Raw genomic sequence first — 25,787 nt, 5'->3', positions numbered from 1 at the left:
GTTCACATGATGCATTTTTGTTTCTTTTGGTCTCAGGTGTGTTCACTGGGGATTGATTTTAGGGTTTGAGCCAACCCCATTCCATCCAAAGTATTTTCAACCAATTTATTGAAAATATGGTCCCTGACTATCAGTTTCAAATATGAGCCCCAGCTGCTAAATGTCAAAATAAAAGTTGGAAATGGTTGATTTTCCTCAGATTTCTCTCCTTTATGCCTGCAAGGTATACTGGAAATTGCTGCACTGTTTGTTTTTTTGTTTTTTTTTTTTTGGGGGGGGGGGTTAAGAGTTTGTTAAATATGACATCACTGGCACTGCCACATTTAAAGGGGTATCCAAAGGAGAACAGATTTCTCCTCTCCTGTGAAGGTCCAGCACACCCTCACAGAGCCTGTGGGGAAGAGTAGAGCATGTGCAACATTGACCAGCTGTGGAGATAATATTTTGATAAAACCACAGCAGCGCAGTCAACATTGTGTTGGGTTATTTTCAGTTCCCGGGCCATGTGGGTGTCACAGGAAGATAATGAGTCTCCCCAAGGCTTAAAGCTGAGAGATACCTGGAGCCTTCAGGAAAGTGTAGGACACGGAGAGGTTTAAATGTGAATGGGGGAAGGTAGTTTGTAGCTCCCTGCATTATGTTTTACAGGCACATGATATGCCACTGCATTACAAGTCACACCGTGAACTCGGATGGATATTTATTCACGTGGATCCTGACCAGTGGGGCAGGCTTTTTGGATGGGGGAGCCCCCCCATCCCTATGGCGGTATGTCTCTCTCACAAATGGCCTGTGAAGGTCCAACAGCAGCAGCAGGGGTCACCACCTGCCCCAGCAGCTCCTGCCCACAAAGGGACTCCCGGGCCGGGGGTGAGCAGATAAAGCAGCGACTACAGCGGTGAATTCGGGGGGAGATTCTGCAATGCAGAATCGCTTCTAGGAGCCACCTATGGAAGGGGGGCGGGGGAGGCGCTGCATTCCCACAGGCAAGGATTTGCACAAGGTTATGAAAGAGGCGGCTTGGCCCTACCGCTGCCCCAGCCCAGAGCCCACGGGAACTTCTCTGGCGCGGACGGGGGGCTCGTGCAGCGCCAGGCGAGGTTCTGCGCGCTGGGGTGGGTGAGCAGCGAGCACCCAGGGCACCTGTCCCATCCTTTCCGCTGCAGTGTCACTTGCCCACACCCCCCAGCCGCCCCTGCCCTGCCCTGCCCAGCCCAGCCCAGCCCAGCGCCGCCGCGGAGAGGGAACCCAGCCTCTCACCTGCTCCTGCTGCACCGCCCGCCAGCCCCGCTCACCCGAGCTCCATCCTCCTCTGCGTGGGGATCGGATCCGCGGCAGCGCTCTCCCCACGCTACCGCCTTCGGGCACTGGGCGCCGGCCGGCCGGGGCAGCAGCTGCGTCTCCCCTCCTCGCCCTGCAGAGGGAGAAAGGCAAAGCCCCACCTCCCGCCGCGGCCGCCTCCTCCCCATGAAGTCACCGGCTGCTCGGCCCGCCCCCTCCTCGCCCTGCAGAGCCGGCGCCGGGAGGGTGGAGCGATCCGCCCCGGCCAGTGGGACGTGCCAGGCCGCTTGAGTGGCACGCTGGCCTGGCCCGGCCCGGCCCGGCTCGGCTCGCCGGGGGCGGATCCCGCTGCTTCTCGGTGTGCAGCCTAGGCCCGGGCCCTGCGGGAGAGGAGCCGTCTCTGCAGGTCAACCCTGCGCTGGGGCGGCCCGGGAGCGGAGGTGCTGCGGCCAAGGGGAAGCCACCACCGGCCCCTCCGCCCCGGTTTTATGCGGGCGCTGCCCTGGGGAAGCCTCCCGCCCCAGCCGGGTCTGCTGCCCGGCCCGGCCCCTCCGCTCCGGGCACACGCCTTCATGCCCGAGCAGCAGCTCCCGGCGGGGGCTCGGCGGTTCACTGCTGAGCCGCTCTAAGCCCGTTACTCCGGGCTGGAGCAGCCGCAGCTCGCGGAGCGTCCCCGAGACCCCTCTGCCAGCGGCGCGGGGGCAGCCGGAAAGCCCTCACAGCCCACTGGCTTGTGCGCCAACGGAGCGCGCCTTCGGCCGGTGGGGTCACAGCGACTCAAGCCCAGCAGTCCGCGTCCGAGGCCGGGCGTTCGCCTGCCCCTGGGGCCCCGCCGGCGCGAGGCAGGAGCAGGACGCGCGCACTTGTCCTGAGCCGCATGGTCTGGTGAACCCCCCAAAGCACCGAGCAGCACCAGCGCCGCCCCTGAAACTGAGAGTCTGCGGCCGCTGACGCGCCCTAGAGGCCAAAAGCCGCGGTCGCCTAGAGGGGACTCCCGCAGTGTTTCACACCAGTAGTGCACAGGTAGGAAAAATCCCCCCTGCTGGCCGCGCAGGGGGAAGGGCGGCCGCTGGCAGAGCGAAGCGATGAAGTTTCCATAGGGGGTGAGGAGGGAGCACATGGAAGGTTGAACTAGAATTCTGCCCGCTTAAGCCCCTCTGAACTCGTATTAAGAGTTAAAAGTCCCTTGAGCGGGTGGGGGGGACTTTCTCCTGCAGCTGGATCCTTCCTCTTCTTCAACCCCCTTCACTTCCCTACCCCCTGCCGCTAACACAAGAAATGCTGGGAGGGCTTACACGTGACCACAGGCACCGCACTTGTCATTTTCAGAGACATCCTGGGATTGCCAAAAGTGACCTAATGGATATTTATTTTACATTATTGGGGTTGAGAGGTGCTAGCTAGGTGTATTGCCACTCGTGCATCAACAATGAGGCTTTTGGGCTGGCATCCAAGGGCATAAAAGGACATCATCATCAATAACTGTAGGCTCAGCACCCGTTGGTATCTGATGCCTCTCACTATTTCCTTCCATCTTTCCCTGACCAGTGCAGAGTGGCTTAGTTTCTGTAGACTAGCTCTGCACCAACCTACTATATCATCTATCTATTCTCTGTGGGGTCTGCCTCTCCTAGTCGAACCATCCATTATGCCGAATACCAGGGTCTTGATTTTTCATTTGTTGGTCATTCTGCAAATATGTCCAAATAGTTGTATCTTCTGTTTTATAACCTTCTGTAACAGGTTCTCTTTCGTCTGTATCTTCCTATATAATTCTTCATTGGTGACCTTCTGCATCTATCCTATTCTCAGAATCTTTCTATAACAACTCCTTTCGAACAGCAATATTCTTCTTTTTGAATCTTTCGTTATCACCCATGTCTTGCATCTGTACAACATGCTGCTGAATACGCACATTTTCAAGATGCCCAGCTTCGTTCTTATGCTAATTGCTTTGCTTTTCCAGATCTTATCCATTGCCTTCAAACTCACTCTTAATGCACAACCCAGCTCTTAAAGGATTCCGTAGTAGTGGGGAGGAAGGTGGATCATGGTTTACATATGGACAACACCTCTCAAAGAACCACAGTTAGTGTAAGGGAAGTAATCATTCATTCAAGTGACTGTCTGTACTCAACTCTTGATGACTCAAGCAGTTACCTAATGAGAGGAGGTGGGTGCCTGTTATCTAAATATAGATTGCGAACCAGCCTGCCAACATTGTCATCTGCCCTAGTTGCCTTTCTGAAAGAACCGTGGTGTGTGATGACGTGAACAGAAACTCTGAGTGACTATGTTACATGTTTCAGAGATGGGGGTCCTTCTGAAAGGAGCCACAGAGGCCAGGGAGCCCTGGTGGAGAAGTCTTAAATTAGATCAGGAGGTTCTAATTTAGCTAATTGGTAGTTTAGTGGAATGCAATCCAGAATACATTTAGATAATCATCAGGAATAAATGGCCTTGTCTTTCATTCTTCCAACAATGGCTACAAGTAATCTAGAGCAGTGGGGGGCCCCTTTGATGGGACATGGAGTATAAGAGGGGTGCAGCATGACTGGCTGCTGGGTTTCAGGCTACCCATCACATTAAAAATGCTGAAATATGTTAGTTTTTATGAATGTGTATTTACATTTATATATTGCTTAAAAGTTTTTGCATTCTACAAACTCATTTTCTTACATGAGCCAAAAGTTGTTGTTTTTTTTTAATATGAACGTAACTGAAATTTCTGTTGGTTTGATTACATTAGGCAGGTTTTGGGGGCCCTGCTAATTGCAGGGATGAAAAGTGGGCTCTGACATAAAAAGTTTGCTCACCTCTGATCTAGACAAGACTCTGAGGCTATGTCTACACCTGCCCCTCCCTTTCGGAAGGGGCATGTGAATGAAGTGGGTCTAGTGCTAATGAGGTGCAAATATGAATATTCAGCCCCTCATTTACAAAATGGCAGCCATCCAGCATGTCAAAAGTGCTGCTTTCGAATCGCAAACTAGCGGTATAGATGGGGTTCCTTTGAAAGGAAACCCTGATTCCGAAAGCACCCCATTTCTCAGTGCTTTGAGGGGTGGGGAAGGCATGCTTTTGAAATCAGGGTTTCTTTTTGAAGGAACCCCATCTACACATCTAGTTTGCAATTCAAAAGCAGCACTTTTATGCACGGGTGGCTGCTGTTATTGCAAATGAGTAGCTGAATATTCATATCAGCACTTCATTAGCATTTTTACCTGCTTCATTTACATGCCCCTGCTGAATGGGAGGGGCATGCATAGATGTAGCCTGAAAGTCTTACTTATTGGAGAAAAGAAAGGAGTGTATACAAGAGTGAACCACAGAAGACACCTCAAGAGACTGTTTAGTCCTAGGACTAAATATTATCTAGCCATTTCTGACAGATGGATATTAAAAGTCTCCAACAATGGGCATTCCATATCCTCTCTAGTCAACTTATTCCAGTGGTTAACCAGCCTGACAGGAAGCTTTTCATACTGTCCAGCCTAAACTGACCTGCTTCAATTTAAGACCATTGCTTCTTGTACTGTACTCACAGGTTAGAGAACATTTTTTCTTCCTGCTTCCTTATAACAAACATTGATATATTTGAATGTGAGCTGACATATCTTTTAGAATTTTAAAGGTCACAACCTTCCAATGCAGGGGTAGGCAATAATCCCCTGGTGAGCCAACAGATCCTGTATTTACCTGTGAATCTGCAGGTACAGCTGCTTGCAGCTTCCGTTGGCCATGGTCACAATTCATGACCAATGGGAGCTACAGGAAGCATTACTGACTTGGCCCCCATTTTCCACATCTCGTGTTGGCTGGGAATACTGATCTGCAGCCAATGAAACCTGCAAGCAGCCATATGTACAGGCACACAGGTAAAGAGTCTGGTGACTGGCCAGGCGGTTAATCCCAGTGAACCTCATTCAGTCTGTTTGCTGCCTATTACCCACCCGCAGTCCAAGGGAGATCTTCACATGTATTCTGGCCTCCAGATGGCATTCCTGAAGATTTTAGTCATAATACTGTGATGCTGGTAAATCAGGTGCCAGTTCAATCAGAACCCCAGGTCAATTCACTTATTCTTGATCTGTGCTAAATTGTATGTATAAATGTATATTCATCAGTTTAAAGATCATGCAAATTGTCATCACCTTACCTGTACAGTATCAGAGGGGTTGCTGAGTTAGTCTGTATCTTCGAGAACAGCAAGAAGTTCTGTGGCACCTTATAGGCTAACAGATATTTTGGAGCATACACTTTCGTGGGCAAAGACCCACTTCATCAGATGCATGACCCTCCTCTGGAACCCCACTTGTGCGTCTGACAAAGTGGGTCTTTGCCCACGAAAGCTTATGCTCCAAAATATCTGTCAGTCTATGAGGTGCCACAGGACTTCCTGTTGTTTTTACTTGTAGAGTTTTCACTTATCTGTTCTGTTATGTAAAACATTTTACATGGGATTATTTACTTACAAAGTATACACAAAGAAGTCTTGTGAAATGCTGATGAAGTTCCGAAGGACTTAAAACACAAAATGCTAATTTCAAAGCCAATGGCCATTATTTATCATGGTTGGAGGTCAAAAATATGCTTTCCTCACAGGCCATCCAAAGAAAAGCTCATGGGGTAGATGCACAGAAAGCAAACTGACATTGTCAAGACACTATTGAGTCAAAGAACGACCCTTTATCTGTAAACTGTTGAGGCTGTGAGCAAGAAGTGTAACAGATGCAAAGCAGAGATCTGGGTGCCCTGAAAAATTTTTGGGGAAAACGGACAATTCTATCATTGCCACCATTTAAAATTACAGAGGGACTCCTGTTACTGTATTTTACTTGTGATTTTAAGTGTAAATGACCTTTTGTTGCCAAGTCCAGTTTGTCTTGGTGGCACGATAGGCTGGAGAGTCAACAGGGGCTGTTTGTTACTTCATAGTGTGACTGTTACACTGATTCAGAAGTTTATATTTGTTACTGGCTTGGAGAAATTAATTGCAGAACAAATCACCAGTTTGAGGGAGTCTGCCCTGAGATGGCTCACAGCTGTGACTGCCTGCTTCAGACAGCATGACAAGACCCATCTCGTTGTCACCACAGTTGCCCTTAGTCTTGCCAGAGTAACTGCATCTATTGCAATGAGGTTCGCTCCACTAGATGCCCATCAGCAATGGGAGGAGAAACTGCTCCCTAGAATATTATGGTAATGTATCCACAATGTCCAAAACTTTACACCACCTGTGAATTTGGTGTAGCAGATAACTTGCTATCCTTAGTTCCAGCTGGACTGTGGAGTATGCAAAGGAGCAGCAGTAACCACAGAGAGAAAAACTGTTGTTGCCTACACGCTTTCTTGAATGTGGGTGGCTGTCACTGGGCACAGTAATTGTGTTGGTGCTGATGGATCCTAGTAGAATGGCTAGTCATTCTGATAATGAGGGGTTCAGTACATCCAACATGCATCACCTCCACTGGAATCTCTACTATTTCTGCCAGTCCTGTGATTAAATCCTGAAAGGCCTTGGTAGTCTGGATGTGATGGGCGTAAACTGAACTACATTCTCATCACAGGAATAGGAAGAAACAGCAGCTGAAGCACATTAGAAGGAAGAGGATGTTCCTTCTCAGAAGTCTGAATTTGCAGCAGTTGAGCAGAAGTTCAGCCTTACTGAATTCAGACTATACAGGGGAGAGAGATCTGACCTTGGAGTAAGCAGGAGAAAAAAAAAAGTCTTCTAACATGCTAAGGGCCCCATCGGTATGACTAACAGTGCAGCTGGCAGCAAGTCTCCATGGCTGGGTAGGCAGATTCACTAGTTCCTTTCAAACTAGTGTGCTAAAAATAGCAGTATGGGTATTGCAGCCTGGGTGGCAGCTCATCCTACCATTTCCTCGTGAAATACCCTTCACATCAGCAAAGACATTTAGGCTACATCTACACTTCAAAAATCTTTCAAAAGAAGCTGTCCTGAAAGACCTCTTCTGAAAGAATGTCTTTCCAAAGAGTGCGTCCACACACAAAAACACAGCTCAAAAGAGTGATCTGCTCTTTCAAAAGAGAGGGTCCACGCAGCCCCCTGCTCTTTTGAAAGAACAGGCATGGGCTTGAAATGAGGACTGCTCTTTTGAAAGAAGGGCCCTGCAGAGCATCTACACGTTTTCTTTCAAAAGAAGCTTTTGAAAGGGGGTGCTCTTCCTGAAATGGAAACGAAGAGTGATTTCGAAAGCAGCATCTTTACTGTCAAAAGAATGCTTTTTGTGTAGACGCTTCATGGAATCTTTCGAAAGAGCCCCTTTCTTTGGAAAAATCTTTTGAAAACGTGCTAGTGTAGACACAGCCTCTAAGAAATAGCGAAATGGAGAAAAGCAAAATAGAGACAACGGATTTCAGGAAAGCAAAATTTAAGGTCCCACAGGAAGCAAGATTAAGAGAAAAAAACCACTGAAGAGAGTTGGCAGTTTTTCAAAGGGACATTATTAAGGGCCCCAAAGCAAGCTATACAACTGCACAGGAAAGATACAAAGTATGGTGAAAGAGTGCCTTGGCTGAGCTAGGAGATCTTGCATGATCTGAAAATCAAAAAAGGAGTCATATAAAAACGTGGAAATTAGTAGAAATTACAAAAGATGCATTTAAGCAAACAATATATGTATGCAGGGGCAAGATTAGAAAGGCCATGGCACAAAATGAGCTCAAACTAGCTAGAGACATAGGGATAGCAAGAAGTCATTTATGAATATATTAGAAGCAAGAGGAAGACCAAGGACAGGGTAGGCCCACTACTCAGGTGAGGAGGGAGAAACAATATCAGGAAAGTTGGAAATGGCAAAGGTGCTTAAATGACTTCTTTGTTTCAGTCTTCACCAAGAAGGCCAATGCAGAAGTGCCTAACATAATGCATGCTAGTGGGAAGGTGGTAGGTTTAGAGAATAAAATACAAAAAGAACAAGTTAAAATTTACTTAGAAAAATTATGTGTCTGCAAGTCACCAGGGCCTGATGAAATGCATCCCAGAACAGAGGAGGTTTCTGAGCCTTTAGCTATCATCTTTAAAAAGTTCTGGAAGTCGAGCGAGATTCCAGAAGACTGGAAAATGGCAAACATAGTGCCCATCTATAAAAGGGGAAAAAAGAACAGCCCAAGAAACTATAGACCAGTCAATTTAACTTCTGTGCTGGGAAAGATAATGGAGCAAATAATTAAGGAATTCATCTGCAAACATCCGGAAGAAAATAAGGTGATAGGTAACAGACAGCATGGATTTGTAAAGAGCAGACCATTCCAGACCAATCTGATAGCTTTTTTTGACAGGATAACAAGCCTTGTGGATAAGGGAGAGGCAGTGGATGTGGTGTACCTACACTTTAGTAAGGCATTTGACACAGTCTCACATGATCATCTTATCAGCAAACTAAGCAAATACAACTTAGATGGAGCCACTGTAAGGCTGGCATCCAGCGCAACTGGCTGGATGAACATTCTCAGGAAGTAGTTATTCATGGTTCACAGTCATACTGGAGGGCATAACAAGTGGGGTTCTGCAGGGATCTGGTTTGGGACTGGTTCTGTTCAATATCTTCATCAACAATTTAGATATTGGCATAGAGAGTATGCTTATTAAGTTTGCAGATGATACCAAGCTGGGAGGGGTTGCAACTGCTTTGGAGGATAGGATCAGAATTCAAAATGATCTGGAGAAAGTGGAGAAGTGGTCTAAGGTAAACAGGATGAAGGCCATGTCTACACTAGCCCAAAACTTCAAAATGGCCATGCTGTTAGGAATAAGGGGATTCCGAAGTTGCCGGGGCCCTTTCGAAAAGGAGCCCCATCTGGACGAGCTGCACAGCGATGAGCCATGTCAATTTTGAAGTGCCGTGGCTGCCGGCATTCTAATGAGGTGCTCAATATGTATTTCAGCACTTCATTAGTAAACTTTGCATGGTCATTTTGAAGTTTTGTGCTAGTGTAGATGTAGCTGAAGTTTAATAAGGACAAATGCAAAGTACTCCGCTTGGGAAGGAACAATCAGCTTCATACACATAGAATGTGAAGTGACTGTCTAGGAAGGAGTACTGCAGAAAGGGATTTAGGGATCATAGTGGACCACAAGCTAAATATGAGTCAATAGTGTGATGCTGTTGCAAAAAAAAAAAAAAGCAAAAATGATTCTGGGCTGCATTAACAGGGGTGTTGCAAGCAAGACACAAACAGTCATTCTTCTGCCTCCACTTAGGCCTCAGTTGGAGTATTGTGTCCAGTTCTGGGAACCACATTTCAAGGAAGATGTGGAGAAGCTGGAGAAGGTCCAGAGAAGAGCAACAAGAATAATTAAAGGTCTAGAGAACATGAGCGAAGAGGGAAGAGTGATATAACTGTGCTGGTTTAGTCTAGAAAAGAGAAGATCTAGATAGAACATGATAGCAATTTTCAAGTACCTGAAAGCAGATTACAAGGAGGAGGGGGAAAAATTGTTCTTGGCCTCTGATGATCAGACAAGGAGTAATGGGCTTAAACTGCAGCAAGGGAGGTTTAGATTAGACATTAGGAAAAACTTCCTAACTGTCAGGGTGGTTAAACACTGCAATAAATTGCCTAGGGAGGCTGTGGAATCTCCATCACTGGAGATATTAGCCGTGTCTACACGTGCACGCTGCTTTGAAGTAGCAGCACTAACTTCAAAATAGTGCCCGTCACAGCTACACGCGTCGGGCGCTATTTCGAAGTTAATTTCGACGTTAGGCGGCGAGACGTCGAAGTCGCTGTCCTCATCAGGAGATGGGGATAGCGCCCTACTTCGACGTTCAATGTCGAAGTAGGGACCGTGTAGTCGTTGCGCGTCCCACAACTTCGAAATTGCGGGGTCCTCCATGGCGGCCATCAGCTGAGGGGTTGAGAGACGCTCTCTCCAGCCTCTAAGCTCAATGGTGGCCGCATGGAGCAGCCCCTTAAAGGTCCCCTCCCCCTCCCTTCCTGTGCAGGAAGCTGAGGGAACGTGCAGGCAGCAGCTCAGACATACGGCTAGCCTGCATGTCCCTCAGCAGCCACAGGAGGCACAGGACCATCAATGGCTGCCCGGCAGCCCTCCCCAGCGCCCCCAGGTGACCCCCCCCCAAGGGGAGCCAGGGCAGCCAGCCCAGCCAGGCGGGCAGCCGGGCTGGCAAGCGGCAGCGGGGCCCCTCCTGGACGGAGGCCGAGCTGCGGGACCTGCTGGGGCTCTGGAGTGAGGAAGAGGTGCTCCAGGTAATGGGGAGCAAGAGGCGGAACGCGGATGCGTTCGCCCGGCTGGCCGAGGGCCTGGCCGCCCGGTGTCATCCTGCCCGCACTCTTGACCATGTCAGGAGTAAGGTTAAGGAGCTGCGGCAGGGTTACGCCCGGGCCCAGGATGCGGCCGGCCGATCTGGGGCCGCCCCCGTCACTTGCCCCTTTTACAGGGAGCTCAGGGACATCCTGGGCCCCCGGCACACCTCCTCCCCTCCAGCCACTCTTGATACTTCGGCCGACGAGCCCCAGCAGGCCCTTCAGCCGGAATCCGCCCCGGATGTAAGCCCCGCACCCCGGGGCCCCCCCCGGAGTCCACCCCCAGGCCATCGCGGCAGGAGGAGGAGGAGGGGGGCTCCTCCTCCACAGAATCCGGGCTGCAGATCTTCATCCTGCCATCCTGGAGCAGCAGCCGGGCCTCCGCCTCCCGGGGATCTCCGGACCGTGGGAGTGGACCGACAGGTATGTACCCCCCTGTGGTGTACACCCCTGGGCTTGAGGGGCGGGGGTAATAGATATGTGTCCAGGGCCCCCCACATGCTCACATGGCCATGGCCCCAAGGACACCAGGGCCATGGCCCTCACAGCAGTGCATCAGCCCCTGCCCCCCCCCCACCCCGCATGACAGTGCCATGCCCCATCCCCGCGGCAGGGGGGGAGCGGAACCTCGAGGGGCCCCCGGGAGGAGGGGGTGGGACACCCCGCAGCAGCAGCAGCATGTGATGGAGTGGGGGGAGTGCAAAAGGGAGACTCAGGCTAGATATGAGCAACAAGAGCCGAATAGCTCCCAGGGGCAAAGGATGATCACAGCTGACAGATGACACCTCTGCTCTGGAAAAAGAGGAGGGAGGAGCCGAGCTGGCTTTGAATCGGGGGGCGGGGACTGCAGGTAGAGGCTAGGGGAAGGGAGAGCTGGAAGGCAGCCAGCCTGAGGAGGGGGAAAGCTACACCCCAGAGGGGCACCCCTTGGGGTCTTCTCCCCAGGATGGGTTGGAAGGACTGTCTCTTCTGACAGCTGGTGCTGTCACTCCTGGCAGAAACTGGGCATCTGTGGCCTAAGAAACCTTTCCTGTCAGACCCTGCGGGGTGAAGTGAGAGTCGCTCCCACCAGGGGACGGGGTGCAGTGCAGGGGGACCCCTGAACCCCATCCATCACAGCAGCATCTCCCGGGGATGGGGAACCTGCAGCACAGGGCTGGGGGGACAAAGGCCACGGCTCGGGGCCCACGCTAACACCTGTCTCCATTCTTCTTCCCCCCTCCTCTCCTGTGTCCCGCAGCTGCACCATCAGAAGGACCGGAAGAGAGCGCCGGCGAGGCATCAGTGGTCCCGGAGACCCCTCCGGGACCATCACTCCAGGCAAGCTCCTCGGCCGAGGACTGACTGGCCCCATGGCGGGCTAGACGGTGGACGCCGCACCACCACCAGCCGACGGCGACGGACCCCCAGCTGCTGGCCATCCACCGTCGGCAGCTGGAGGTGGCGGAGCAGCGCCTGCGGGTGGAGCAACGCCGCCTCGACCTGCAGGAGCGGGCGCTGGCCTGGCGCCAGGAGGCATGGGGGGCCTACATGGACACTTTCAACCGCATTGTTGACTATCTGGTCCCCCATGCCGCGCCAGCCGCCGCAGCGCCCGCCCTGACTGCTCCACCCGCCGCACCACCTGCTGCTCTGCTCGTCGCTGTCCTGTCCGCCGTCGCCCCCCCATCCACCAGCGAGGGCCCGACCGCTGAGGGACCCCTGGAGCCAGCTGAGACTCGCTGGGCATATCTTCCGGTCCGCCCTGCCCCCGGACAGGGCTGCGGCCGCAGCGGGGCTCCTGACCGCCCACCCCCAGTGCCGGACTTTAGGGGCGTGGGGCCCGGGACGTGGCCCCCCCCCGTATATAGTTGATTTTTAAAAAAGGACGATGGACAGTTGGAGTTCTCTTTTTTTGTGCCCCTCTTTGCCCCGTCCTCCCCATGTAAATAGTTCTCCCCTTTATCATCCCTGGTTTTCTTTTTAGTGAACAAACTTTTTTATTACTATTGTTTTCTGTGTACACATTACTTTTGTTACACACATCTTGTATATAGTTTGTTCTTGTTTTAATTCTAGTTCCAAAAAAACAAAGTTCTCAAAGAAAAACCAGTTTAAGTTCAGCCACAAGTGCGTGCTGTCATTTGTCCAGGAAAAGTGTGTGGGGGGGGTGCGGTTGGGTGCTCCATGGTGTGGGCGTTGGGGCAGGGAGTGTGGTGGAGGAAGGGGTGGGCAGTGGGGGGCCTGGCAGAGTTCACCCCGCGGCCTCATCATCAAAGTGGGCCCGCAGGGCCTCCCTGACCCAGGTCCCTTCGGGGTCCACCTGGCGACTGGGGGCAGCGGGAGGCTGCATGTCGGCCCTGCCGGCCTCCACAGCCCAGCCCTGGAAAAAGGCCTCCCCCTTGCTCTCCACCAAACTGTGCAGGGCGCAGCAGGCACCCACAATCAGGGGGATGTTGTTGGGGCCCGCATCCAGGCGGGTCAGGAGACATCTCCAGCATCTTTTCAGGCAGCCAAATGAGCGCTCCACCACCTGGCGCGCGTGGTTCAGGCGCTGGTTGAAGCGCTCCTGGCTAGCAGAGAGATGGCCCGTGTACGGGTGCATGAGCCAGGGCTGGAGGGGGTATGCCGCATCTGCAATGACGCAGAGGGGCATGGTGGTGTCCCCCAGAGGGATCTCCCGCTGGGGGATGTAGGTCCCCGCCTCCAGCCGGCGGCACAGGCCCAAGTTCCGGAAAACCCGGGCATCAAGGGTGCTGCCAGGCCAGCCCACATAAATGTCCTGGAAACGTCCCCGGCTGTCCACCAGGGCCTGGAGGACCACAGAATGGTAGCCCTTGCGATTGATGTAGCGTCCTCCACTGTGATGCGGGGCGCGGATGGGGATGTGAGTCCCATCCAGAGCCCCGAAGCAATTGGGGAAGCCCAGGATGGCAAAGCCCGCAATGGTGGCATCCGGGTCCCCCAGCCTCACGAGCCTGTGCAGGAGCATGGCTTTGATGGCACGCACAACCTGCAGGGAAAGCACATGGGAGAGCACCAATGAGGGGTGAGCAGGGTGTGCGTGGCCCTGCCCTACCCCGCCCTCCTCTGCCCTGCCCTGCCCTGCCCTCCCCCCATGGGTCCTCTTACCTCCATGAGGACAGCCCCGACGGTGGCCTTGCCGACACCAAACTGCTGTCCCACGGATCGGTAGCTGTCTGGAGTGGCCAGCTTCCAGACAGCGATGCCGACCCGTTTCTCCACAGGGAGGGCACGCCGCATGGCAGTGTCCTGGTGCCTGAGTGCGGGGGTGAGCCACTGGCACAGCTCCTTAAATGTCTGCCGGCTCATCCTGAAGTTCCTGAGCCAGCGGTCGTTGTCCCACTCCTCAAGCACCAGCCGCTCCCACCAGTCGGTGCTGGTGGGGTAGCTCCACAGGCGGCGGCGGGGAGGGCGGGGTGCTGCAGGGGTAGGGGTTGAGCCCTGCTGCGCTGGGGGCAGCTCCTCCTCCAGTGTAGCAAGGAGGTGCTCAGCTGCCTCCCGCATGGCATGGATCAGGACAAGCCCTGCTCCTGCCGGGAGGGCTGGGTGGACCTCTGGCTGCTGCTGCTGCTGGGGGTCCATGCCTGCGTCGCCCGGGGTCTGTGTGCCTATGGCTCCTCAGACCGTGTGCTGTGCAGGCTGAGTGTGTCTGGGAGGGGCCCTTTAAGGGAGTGGCTAGCTGTTGCCCCGGAAGCGCTAGTCTGCCCTGTGACCCTGTCTGCAGCTGTGCCTGGCATCCCTATTTCGATGTGTGCTACTTTGGCGTGTAGACGTTCCCTCGCAGCGCCTATTTCGATGTGGTGCTGCGCAACGTCGAAGTTGAACGTCGACGTTGCCAGCCCTGGAGGACGTGTCGATGTTATTCATTGAAATAGACTATTTCGATGTCGCTACATTGAAATAAGCTATTTTGATGTAGGCTTCACGTGTAGACGTAGCCATTGAAGAGCAGATTAGATAGACGCCTATCGGTGATGGTTTAGATGGTGTTTTGTTCTGCCAAGAGGACAGGGGAACTAGACTCCACCACTTGAGGTCCCTTCCCGTTCTAGTCTTCTATGATCCTATGATTCACTTCTCCATAAGTTTGAAAGCTTGTCTCCTTCAGCAGCAGAATTTAGTCCCACAAAATATATTCTCACTCAGTATCTTGGAACCAAGAGAACTACAAAACTGTGAAAGCTAATGTTTGTTCAGTTGCTTTTCCTGTGCATCCATATTATGGCATCAGTGGCTGATTACTTCCCTGTCCTCGCTCTCTGGATCATCACCTTCTCATGGTGAATGGGTCTGTGTGTTCTAATGAACCTGAGAGTGATGCTATAGGGAATCTTGTACTCCCAGCAGAGTCACCCGTGGTGGCAAAGTCAAGGGTGAGAGTCCAGATGAGGAACAATCTTAAAAGTTGTCAATGACAGAGTAGGCGGAGAAAAGCAACGGTAATACTACAACAGCTGTGAAGGTGTATGAAGGCTGCTGCAGACGGGAAACTCCCAATCATTGTGGATCCCATGCCATTGGACGTGAGCCTTCTATCCATCAAGAACTGTGTGGTGGGTGCAGTGCAACAGTTCTCTGACATTAAAAGAAGTCATGCACAGACATCTTCCTTTGCATACTACTCTCCTAAACTTAGGCCTTACAGTGAATGGTGACAAGGAGCCAGATTGTGAAATCTGGAAGCTTTTAGCCCATGGACCAGCATGTAGGAAGTGGATGTGTGTATCAGTTGTTCTGTTTTAAGGACTGAGGTGGTAGAACAGTTTGGCTGCTGCACCCATGACTTAGGCGCTTCTGCTCTGCTTACATGGGAAGGGGGCTAGCAAAGGTGCTCTAAATATAGTCTACCTCAACCCTCTTTGACTGGATAACAGCATCCAGTGGGTTCATTTATATGCAGTCAAAATCAAACAGTAAACTTTGGAACATGGAATATTTGGATTCTAATACACAACCCAGATCGTAAGCAACCCAAAAGATGCAAGGCAATTATCACCTGTGAGCTGCGATGATTCAACATGGATATAGCTGCCCTTGCAGAAATGCATTGGCCAGAAGAAAGACTAAGAGAAGAAGCCAGAGGGTACAAATTTTTCTGAAAAGAAACCCCAAAGGAGGAAAAATGAATTCATGGAGTAGGATTTGCCATAAAAAACAAACTGACAAAGATCCTATCTGAAGTCCCTGTCAGCAACAATGAGCATCTCATGACTCTCCACTTGAAGCTTGCCAAAAACCAACAGGCAACTGTCATCAGTGCTTATGCACCAACTCTAGATGCCAAAGATGACATGAAGGAGAAGCTCTACACCCAACTGGACACAGTCCTGAAAGATATCCCCAGAAAAGACAAGATTATTCTCTTTTGGGGTTTCAATGCCAGGGCTGGAAGAGACGCGAACCTCTGACAAGACTACCTTTGGGAAGGAAGGAGTTGGGAACAGCAACTCCAGTGGAGTGTTCCTCCATATGAAATGTGCAGAACATAAGCTTGTCATTACGAACACCCTCTTCCACCAGAAAAACAAATCTAAGACCTCATAGCAATATCCTCTATTGAAGCACTGGCACCTCATAGACTATGTCATTGTCAGTGCTTGGGATTGGTATGTTGTCCTTCTGACATGTGCACTGACTAATGCTGATGACTGCTGAACTGATCACCGCCTTATTCAATCCACGATGGTGTTTAGGATTGTCACCAAATGGAGAATTGAGAAGAAACATATCTGATGAAAGATCAACGTACAAGGCTTGAAGGACCCCATTGGATGAAGTGACTTCCAGATAGTGCTTCAAAGGAGCTGCCGACAACACACCCCAAAGATGTGGAAGTACGCTGTCAATTGAAAAATGCCATCATTGGAGCCTGTGGAGAAACCATTGGCTACCAGTCCAGGAAGCATCAAGACTAGTTTGATGAGAACGATGTGGAAATTGAACGCCTGATTGAGGCAAAAAGAAAAGCCTTTGGCGTCTGGCAAAGTGACACTAACTGCAAAATGAACACAGAAGCGTATGCCAAGGCAGATGTCTAGTGTAAAACAAGGACTCTGAAAAAGTAGTGTTGGTCTGAGAAGGCGTGAGAATTCCTGCATCTTGCAGACACCAATGATACAAGAAGTTTCTTCAATGCTACCAACGCTGTTTAGGGACTGAGAAACCATGGAATCAGTCGTCTGAGGTCAAAGGCTGGTACCCAGCTCTTGAAAGACAATGAAGCCATTGCTTATTGCTGGAGAGAGCACTATAATGAGCTCTTGAACTGCCCCTCCACCATGGTCCTAGAATCCCTGGACCAAATGTCTCAGCAACCACTTACGGACAGTCTTGCAACACTTCCTCTCCTGAGCGAGGTCCAAGCTACCATCAAAGCAGTGAAGTGCAGCAAGGCAACCAGAGTAGATGGAGTCCCTGCTGAGGTCTTCAAAGGTGGACCAGAGCTCCACAAACAATTCCACCTCCTGATTTTCAAGATCAGGGATAGGGAGCAGATGCTGTGAGATTTCAGATACACACTGATCGTCAGTCTCTTCAAGAAGGGTGACAAGTCAGACTATGGAAACTATCACAGCATCTCCTTCCTGGCAATGGCAGGCAAACTCTTAGCTCAAATCTTTGCAGACCAACTCCTGTCACTCTCAGAAGAAATTCTCTCAGAATCCCAGTGTGGCTTTCAATCATTCTGAGGAACAGCAGACATGATCTTCACTTCCCGGCAACTACAAAAAAACATGCAGTGAGCAAAACCAAGACTTACACGTGAGTTTCATCAATCTGACCAAGCATTGAGCTCAGTCAGTTGTAGTGCCCTGTGGATCATCGTCTCAAATATCGGCTGCCCAAAAAAATTCATTAGCAAAAAGTCACAACAACTTGACTGCCACAGTATTCCAAAGCGACCCCATTGAAGTCAAAATGGGAGTCAAACAAGGCTGAGTCATTGCCCCATCTTAATCACCATGACCCTTCCCCTCATTGATGGCAAACTTCCAGATGGCATGTAGATTATCTATAGAATGAATGGGAAGCTTTTCAGTCTCAGGAGACTGAAGGGTAAAAGGATAAAACCTCGATCATGGAGCTCCAGTATGCAGATGACTATATGGTTGCTGCTCTTTCTCCCCTAGTCCTTCAGACCATCTTAAACGCCTTCACTGAAGCATACAAGAATCTCGGCCTCACACTTATCAAAAAGATCAAGACACTCCACCAAACTCAACAGTGGGACAATCTCATGTAGTTTCTATTGAAGTCAATGGAGAAGTGCTGGAAAATGTGGAGCACTTCCCATACTTTGGAAGTCATCTTTCCGCTAAAGTTGACATTGGTGCGGAAATCCAGCATTGTCTGAGCTGTGCAAACTCTGCTTTCATCCTCTTGAAACAAAGGGTCTTTGAGAACTGGGACATCTATCCAAAGTCAAAACTCTTTGTATACCACACAGTGGTTGTTCCACAGCTACTGTACGTACGTGAAATATGGACAACATACAAGTGCCTTTTGAAGGCACATGAACAATATCATCAATGCTGTATCAGAAGAATCCTAAATATCTCTTGGGAGGATAGACACATGAACACTACTGTCCTGGAAGAGTCTAACATGACCAGCATTGAAGCCATTATCATTCATCAACAACTGGTCAAATGGTTCAGATGTGTGATCAGCACCCCCCAAAACAGATTCTGTTTTCTGAGTTGGAGGAAGAACAGAGGAACTTTGGCAGGGATGGGGGTGAGCAGCGAAAGCAATTTCAGGACATGCTGAAGGAACACATGAAAAAGTGCAGCATAGGTGTTGACAATTGGGAGAACCTTGCCCAAGACTGTCCCCCAGTGAAAAATAGTAATCCATGAGCGGATGGCACAGTCTGAGAGGTCCCACCGCAGTGCAGATGAGGAGAGGGAGAGAAGAAGAAAAGATTATGAACTATTCTCCTGCCTGTTTAGACTCGTTAGCTCCAGGTCCACCCAAACTCAGAAATGTGACTCACAGAAGAGGAAACTCCAACAGTTTAGGCAGTCTGTTATGCAGGGAAATGGCACATTTTTCCTGATTCATTGAAGACATACTGGCTACGTGTACACGTGAAGCCTACATCGAAGTAGCCTATTTCGATGTGGCGACATCGAAATAGGCTACTTCGATGAATAGCGTCTACACGTCCTCCAGGGCTGGCAACGTTGATGTTCAACATCGACGTTGTGCAGCGCAACATCGAAATAGGCGCAGCGAGGGAACGTCTACACGCCAAAGTAGCACACATCGAAATAGGGATGCCAGGCACAGCTGCAGACAGGGTCACCGGGCGGACTAGCGCTTCCGGGGCAACAGCTAGCCGCTCCCTTAAAGGGCCCCTCCCAGACACACTCAGCCTGCACAGCACGCGGTCTGAGGAGCCATAGGCACACAGACCCCGGGCGCCGCAGTCATGGAACCCAGCAGCAGCAGCAGCTAGAGGTCCACCCAGCCCTCCCGGCAGGAGCAGGGCTTGCCCTGCTCCGTGCCATGCGGGAGGCAGCTGAGCACCTCCTTGCCCCAGAGGAGGAGCTGCCCCCAGGGCAGCAGGGCTCAACTCCTACCCCTGCAGCACCCCGCCCCCCCCCCGCCTCACACGCCGGCGGCTGTGGAGCTACCCCACCAGCACCGACTGGTGGGAGCGGCTGGTGCTTGGGGAGTGGGACGACAACCGCTGGCTCAGGAACTTCAGGATGAGCCGGCAGACATTTCTGGAGCTGTGCCAGTGGCTCACCCCCACACTCAGGCACCAGGACACCGCCATGCAGCGTGCCCTCACAATGCAGAAACGGGTCGGCATTGCTGTCTGGATGCTGGCCACTCCGGACAGCTACTGATCCGTGGGCTAGCAGTTTGGTGTCGGCAAGGCCACCGTTGGGGCTGTCTTCATGGAGGTAAGAGAACCCACGGGGGGAGGGCAGGGCAGGGCAGGGGGGCCAGGGCAGGGCCACACACACCCTGCTCACCCCTCATTGGTGCTGTCCCATGTGCTTTCTCTGCAGGTTGTGTGTGCCATCAACGCCATGCTCCTGCACAGGCTCGTGAGGCTGGGGGACCCAGATGCCACCATCGCCGCCTTTGCCACCCTGGGCTTCCCCAACTGCTTAGGGGCTCTGGATGGGACTCACATCCCCATCCGCGCCCCGCATCACAGTGGAGGACGATACCTGAATCGAAAGGGCTACCATTCTGTCATCCTTCAGGCCTTGGTGGACAGCCGGGGCCGTTTCCAGGACATTTATGTGGGCTGGTCTGGCAGCACCCACGACGCCCGGGTTTTCCGGAACTCGGGCCTGTGCCGCCGGCTGGAGGCGGGGACCTACATCCCCCAGCAGGAGATCCCTCTGGGGGACACCACCATGCCCTTCTGCATCATCGCAGATGCGGCCTACCCGCTCCGGCCGTGGCTCATGCACCCCTACACGGGCCATCTCTCCGCTAGCCAGGAGCGCTTCAACGAGTGCCTGAACCACGCACGCCAGGTGGTGGAGCGCTCATTTGGCTGCCTGAAGGGACGCTGGAGATGTCTCCTGACCCGCCTGGATGCAGGCCCCAGCAACATCCCCCAGATTGTGGGTGCCTGCTGCGCCCTGCACAATTTGGTCGAGAGCAAGGGGGAGACCTTTTTCCAGGGCTGGGCTGCGGAGGCCGGCAGGGCACACGTCCAGCCACCTGCTGCCCCCAGTCGGCAGGTGGACCCCGAGGGGACCCGGGTCCGGGAGGCCCTGCGGGCCCACTTTGATGAACAGGCCGCGGGGTGAACTCTGCCCAGGCCCCCTACTGCCTGCCCCTTCCTCCCCCACACTCCTGCCCCAACGCCTACACCATGGAGCACCCCACCGCACCCCCCTCCCACTTGTCCTGGACAAATGACAGCACGCACTTGTGGCTGAACGTAAACTTTTTTTTTTCTTTCCGAACCTTTTTTTTTTAACTGTAAATAAATATTTGAACCACAAACCAAAAACTATGTACAAACGTTGAACAAAAGCAATATGTACAAAAATAAAACAATACAAAGAAACAACTGTCTGCAATAATAAAAAGAAAACCAGGGAGGATAAAGGGGAGAACTATTTACATGGGGGGGACGGGGCAAACTGGGGGCCAAAAACAACAGGGTCCAACTATATACAAGGGGGGGGGGCCATGTCCCGGACCCCTCGCCCCTATAGCCCGGCACCGGACGTTGGCGGCCGGGAGCCCCGCCGCAGTCGCAGCCTGGTCCGTGGCTGTGTGGGAGCGGGCTGGACTGGAAGGTACGGTGGCCGGCGAGTGTCAGGTGGCTCCAGGGGTCCCTCGGCGCTCCGGCCCTCGCTGGTGGGTGGCGGGGCGACGGCGGAGAGGACGGCGACGGGCGGAGCAGCTGGTGGTGGGGCTGCAGGAGCAGGCAGGGCGGGCGATGTTGCGGCCGGCGCGGCATGGGGGGCCAGGTAGTCCACCAAGCGGTTAAATGTCTCCATGTAGGCCCCCCATGCCTCCTGGCGCCAGGCCAGCGCCCGCTTCTGCAGCTGGAGGTGCTGCTCCGCGACCTCCAGCTGCCGACGGTGGATGTTCAGCAGCTGGGGGTCCGTCACCGTCGGCGGTTGGTGGTGCGGGGTCCGCCGTCTAGCCCGCCGTGGGGCCGGTCGGTCCTCGGCCGAGGGGCTGCCCTGGAGCAATGGTCCCGGAGGGCTCTCCGGGACGACTGACGCCTCGCCGGCGCTCTCTTCCTGTCCTTCTGATGGTGCAGGTGCAGGAGACAGGAGAGGAGGGGGGGAAGAAGAATGGAGATAGGCGTTAGTGTGGGCCCCGAGCCGTGGCCTTTGTCCCCCCAGCCCTGTGCTGCAGGTTCCCCATCCCCGTCCCTGGGAGATGCTGCTGTGATGGATGGGGTTCAGGGGTCCCCCTGCCCTGCACCCCGTCCCCTGGTGGGAGCGACTCTCACTTCACCCCGCAGGGTCTGAGAGTAGGAGAGGTTTCTTAGGCCACAGATGCCCAGTTTCTGCCAGGAGTGACAGCACCAGCTGTCGGAAGAGACAGTCCTTCCAACCCGTCCTGGGGAGAAGACCCCAAGGGGTGCCCCTCGGGGATGCAGCTTTCCCCCTCCTCAGGCTGGCTGCCTTCCAGCTCTCCCTTCCCCTAGCCTCTACCTGTGTCCCCCGCCCTCGCCCCCCAAGTCCAAGCCAGCTCGGTTCCTCCCTCCTGTTTGTTCAGGGCAGAGGTGTCACCTGCCAGCTGTAGCCCCAGGATCCGCCTTTGCCCCTGGGAGCTATTCCACTCTTGTTGCTCATATGTAGCCTGAGTCTCCCTTTGGCACTCCCCGCACTCCATCACATGCTGCTGCTGCGGGGTGTCCCATCCCCTCTTCCCGGGGGCCCCTCGAGGTTCCGCTCCCCCCTGCCCTGGGGATGGGGCATGGCACTGTCATGCGGGGTGTGGGGGGGGCAGGGGCTGATGGATGCAGTGCTGTGAGGGCCATGGCCCTGGTGTCCTTGGGGCCATGGCCATGTGAGCATGTAGGGGGCCCTGGACACATATCTCTTACCCCCGCCCCTCAAGCCCAGGGGTGTCCACCAGAGGCGGGTACCTACCTGTCGGTCCGCTCCCACGGTCTGGAGATCCCCGGGGGGCGGAGGCCCTGCTGCTGCTCCGGGATGGCAGGAGGAGGATCTGCAGCCCGGATTCTGCGGAGGAGGAGCCCCCCCCCTCCTCCTCCTCCTCCTCCTGCCGCGATGTCCCGGGGATGGCCTCCGGGGGGGCCCCCGGGGTGCGGGGCTTGCCTCCGGGGCGGACTCCGTCTGCAGGGCCTGCTGGGGCTCGTCGGCCGAGGTGTCAAGGGTGGCCGGAGGGGAGGAGGTGTGCCGGGAGCCCAGGATGTCCCTGAGCTCCCTGTAAAAGGGGCAAGTTACGGGGGCGGCCCCAGATCGGCTGGCCGCATCCCGGGCCCGGGAGTAACCGTGCCGCAGCTCCTTGACCTTACTCCTGACGTGGTCAGGAGTGCGGGCAGGGTGACCCCGGGCAGCCAGGCCGTCGGCCAGCTGAGCGAACGCATCCGCGTTCCGCCTCTTGCTCCCCATTACCTGGAGCACCTCCTCCTCGCTCCAGAGCCCCAGCAGGTCCCGCAGCTCGGCCTCCGTCCAGGAGGGGCCCCACTGCCACTTGCCAGCCTGGCTGCCCTGGCTCCCCTTGGGGGGGGGTCCCCTGGGGGCGCTGAGGGGGCTGCCGGCCAGCCATCGCAGCTGTGTGGGGCTGAGGGTGGTGCAGGCTGGCCGCGTGTGCAGGCTGCAGCCTGCACGTTCCCTCAGCTTCCTGCAGAGGAAGGGAGGGGGAGGGGACCTTTAAGGGGCCGCTCCACGCGGCCACCAGTGAGCTGAGGGGCTGGAGAGAGCGTCTCTGAACCCCCCAGCTGATGGCCGCCATGGAGGACCCGGCAATTTCGACGTTGCGGGACGCTGATCGTCTACACGGTCCCTACTTCGACGTTGAATGTCGAAGTAGGGCGCTATTTCGATCCCCTCATGAGGTTAGCGACTTCGACGTCTCGCCGCCTAATGTCGAAGTTAACTTCGAAATAGCTCCCGACGCGTGTAGCCGTGACGGGCGCTATTTCGAAGTTAGTGCCGCTACTTCGAAGTAGCGTGCACGTGTAGACACAGCTACTGTTAAGTTGTCTGTTTCTATAGCAATCAACGCCTGAAAATTGCCTTTGTTTGAACAATTCAACCCCTTTGATTTCATAGAAGATTGAATAATAAGGTCCTAACCAAACTTTTCATCCTCATATGGATAATTAAGAAGAGTGAAATTAAGTGCAAAAAGTAATGTCTAAATATTAAGTTTCCAGCACTAAGTAGGAAAAAAAAAACCCACAAAGTAAAACTGAGCATCATTTTCAGCTCAGTAACACAGAAATTTATAGTTACCTCCCACAGCTGTAGTTCTTAGGTTTTGTATAGTTCCAAAGTTCATTTTGTTAAACTTAGGAAAATACTGCGAAGAATTTGTACACTTTTAAAAATTAATTTGCTTTGACAATTTCCATTCACCCTTCATTTTTTGCAAGTATCCCAGCAAATGAGAGCACCGGGGGGCATCTTCAGTGAAGTCATGATTGTTAGCAGGTGTTACAGAAAACCAACTGCTGATTTGTTCTTAAATAAGTATTGACACAAGAAACTTGAGTCTATGAATTATACTCATTCAAGCAGGGAACAGCAGTTTATCACTTGTAAAGAAAGGCAAGATTCATGTAATTACGTGATATGAATTATTGTCTCTAGATGTCTCTAGAGCTCGGCTATTCTCAAAGGGGAGGTCTACACAGCAAAATTGTTTTGAAATAACAGCTATTATTTCAAAATAACTACCCCAGCATCTCCACAATGTAACTGCTATTTCAAAATAGGTTTGAAATAGCAGTTGGCTTATTTCAATATAGGTAAACCTCATTCTACAAGGAATTGTGCCTATTTCGAAATAAGCCACACCACTCAATAAAAATAATAGGAGAAATACCAGAGGCAGTTCGTGGGGGGCATGAGGGGTCACATGCCCCACAAATCCCTTGGGCAGGAGGGGCTGGCCAGCAGCTGGTGGGTGAACTAGCAGAGGGGGACCTGACCCCGCAGCAGCGTTCCCACCCGGTCACTCACTGGCAGCTGCAGGGGAAGCAGAGCAAGGTGGCCCCAGCTCACTCTGCTATTGTGGCTTGCTGCTTCGGGGGAGGGGCAGGTCCACCCCTGCACTTCCAGGTGGGAAGTGGAGTGACGTGGCCAGAGGACCAGAGGGAGCTAGGGCTGCAATGATCTGCTTCCTGCACCACTGCCAGTGTGTGCGCAGGGCGGGGAAGGGAGGTGGACTGTTGCTGTCAGTGCTGGACCCCGGCTCTGCTAGTCCCCCAGGCTGCATCAGTTGGGAGGAGAGGCAGAGCAAGGGTGGAGAGAGGCTGGAGCAAGAGCAGGGAGTGGATCAGGGGCAGGGAGAGCTGGGGTCTGGCACAGGCAAAGAGGCGTGTTCTGGCCCGTCCCTCGACTGGAGTGGGGTTATGTGGCTGGTGGCCCCCCCGGGACTCCCTCACCAGTCACCCCTGAGAAATACCCTGTGAGCAGTCGGATTGCAGAAATTTCCTTGGGATTGTCACTTGACAGGGTGATCATACCACTGAGCCCATGTACCTGCCTTGTGGAGCACACCGCCACCCTTGTCCTGCCGAGCCAGAAACTCTGGTCGCCTGCGAGCAAGAGCTGGGATAAAGCCCACAGCAGAGTAACACAGACACGGCATGCTGAGCCAGTCTCTGCAGGAGATGGGGAGGAGGATCCAGGTCCTCCGGCTGCATAAGTCTCATACCTGGACTTCATACCAAATGCGCCCCTCCCACCAACTTGAACCACCATGGAACTATTGGTTCTGATCAGTGTATGGGTCTGTTCAGTCCCAGCTGAGAGTGATCTGCAGGAACTGGGACATGTACAGGCACATTTCTTGATCCTGGGCAAAAAGGGGGTATTAACAGGATGTTCTGCAGTACAGAACAAAGATGAAAGAACTCAGACAAGCCAATCATAAGGCCCATGATGCAAACCAACGCTCCAGTGCTGCATTGAAGACCTGCTGTTTCTATAAGGCAATGGACACTAGCCTTGACAATGACCGTGAGGAGTCCTGTAGATACCTCAGAGAGCATGGAAGCAGTACACGGAGGACTTAACCAGCAGGACGAAATAGTAGGTGAAGAGATTGAAGCAGATGAGGCATGGGGCTCCACCTAGGGTTGTCAAGTGTGTCTGGTAGTCAAGAACCATTTTCCACTGCCTGAGCAGACAATTTCTGAGGCCCAGGATACAGAGGATGAGATGCAGAATAAGTGGCTGTGGCTTGTGGGGTAGAGGGTGGAGGCCATGGAAAAGTGGGAGGCTGGCTGTGTTTCTGTGAGCCTCTCGTATCCCAGTGAAGCTTATAGATATGGCTGAGCAGCACGTTGATGCTCACTGTGATCTAAACTTTTTGTGAGGTATTTGTAAATTTCTGCCACAGATTCCATGGCAGTGCTGCTTTGTCCCCTCCTGCATTGTAGGACTCTAGGCCCATAACATGCAAGCCTCAGACTGCCTTCCACTTTCAAATTCTCAGCCAATTCCTCCCTATTTGTTAAAATCATATCTAGAACAGCTTCTCTCCTAGCAGCTTTTTCCACCTTCTGA

The 25,787-nt window shown here is 53.0% G+C and overlaps 1 protein-coding gene and 1 long non-coding RNA gene across 9 annotated transcripts in view; one reads left to right on the top strand and one right to left on the bottom strand.

Moving 5' to 3' along the window:
- Positions 1 to 1,438, bottom strand: part of OTUD7A (OTU deubiquitinase 7A) — a 298,239-nt gene extending 296,801 nt beyond the window's left edge. For 4 of the 5 annotated variants that reach the window (XM_075006997.1, XM_075006994.1, XM_075006993.1 and 1 more), the window contains exon 1: positions 1,261 to 1,438. The gene's annotated coding sequence lies outside the window, so the exon portion shown is untranslated. The remainder of the gene's footprint in view (positions 1 to 1,260) is intronic. The other variant, XM_075006995.1, reaches the window with a different exon arrangement.
- Positions 1,439 to 1,593: 155 nt separating this feature from the next.
- The window catches only part of LOC142019752 (uncharacterized), a 42,310-nt gene continuing 18,116 nt past the window's right edge, over positions 1,594 to 25,787 (top strand). For all 4 annotated transcript variants that reach the window (XR_012647178.1, XR_012647177.1, XR_012647176.1 and 1 more), the window contains exon 1: positions 1,594 to 2,304. This is a non-coding gene — a long non-coding RNA (uncharacterized LOC142019752). The remainder of the gene's footprint in view (positions 2,305 to 25,787) is intronic.

Source organism: Carettochelys insculpta, chromosome 12 (assembly GCF_033958435.1).
Source record: "Carettochelys insculpta isolate YL-2023 chromosome 12, ASM3395843v1, whole genome shotgun sequence".
Lineage (NCBI taxonomy): Eukaryota > Metazoa > Chordata > Testudines > Carettochelyidae > Carettochelys > Carettochelys insculpta.
The sequence above is the reverse complement of the archived record's forward strand: the minus strand, read 5'-3'. Positions and strand labels throughout refer to the sequence as shown.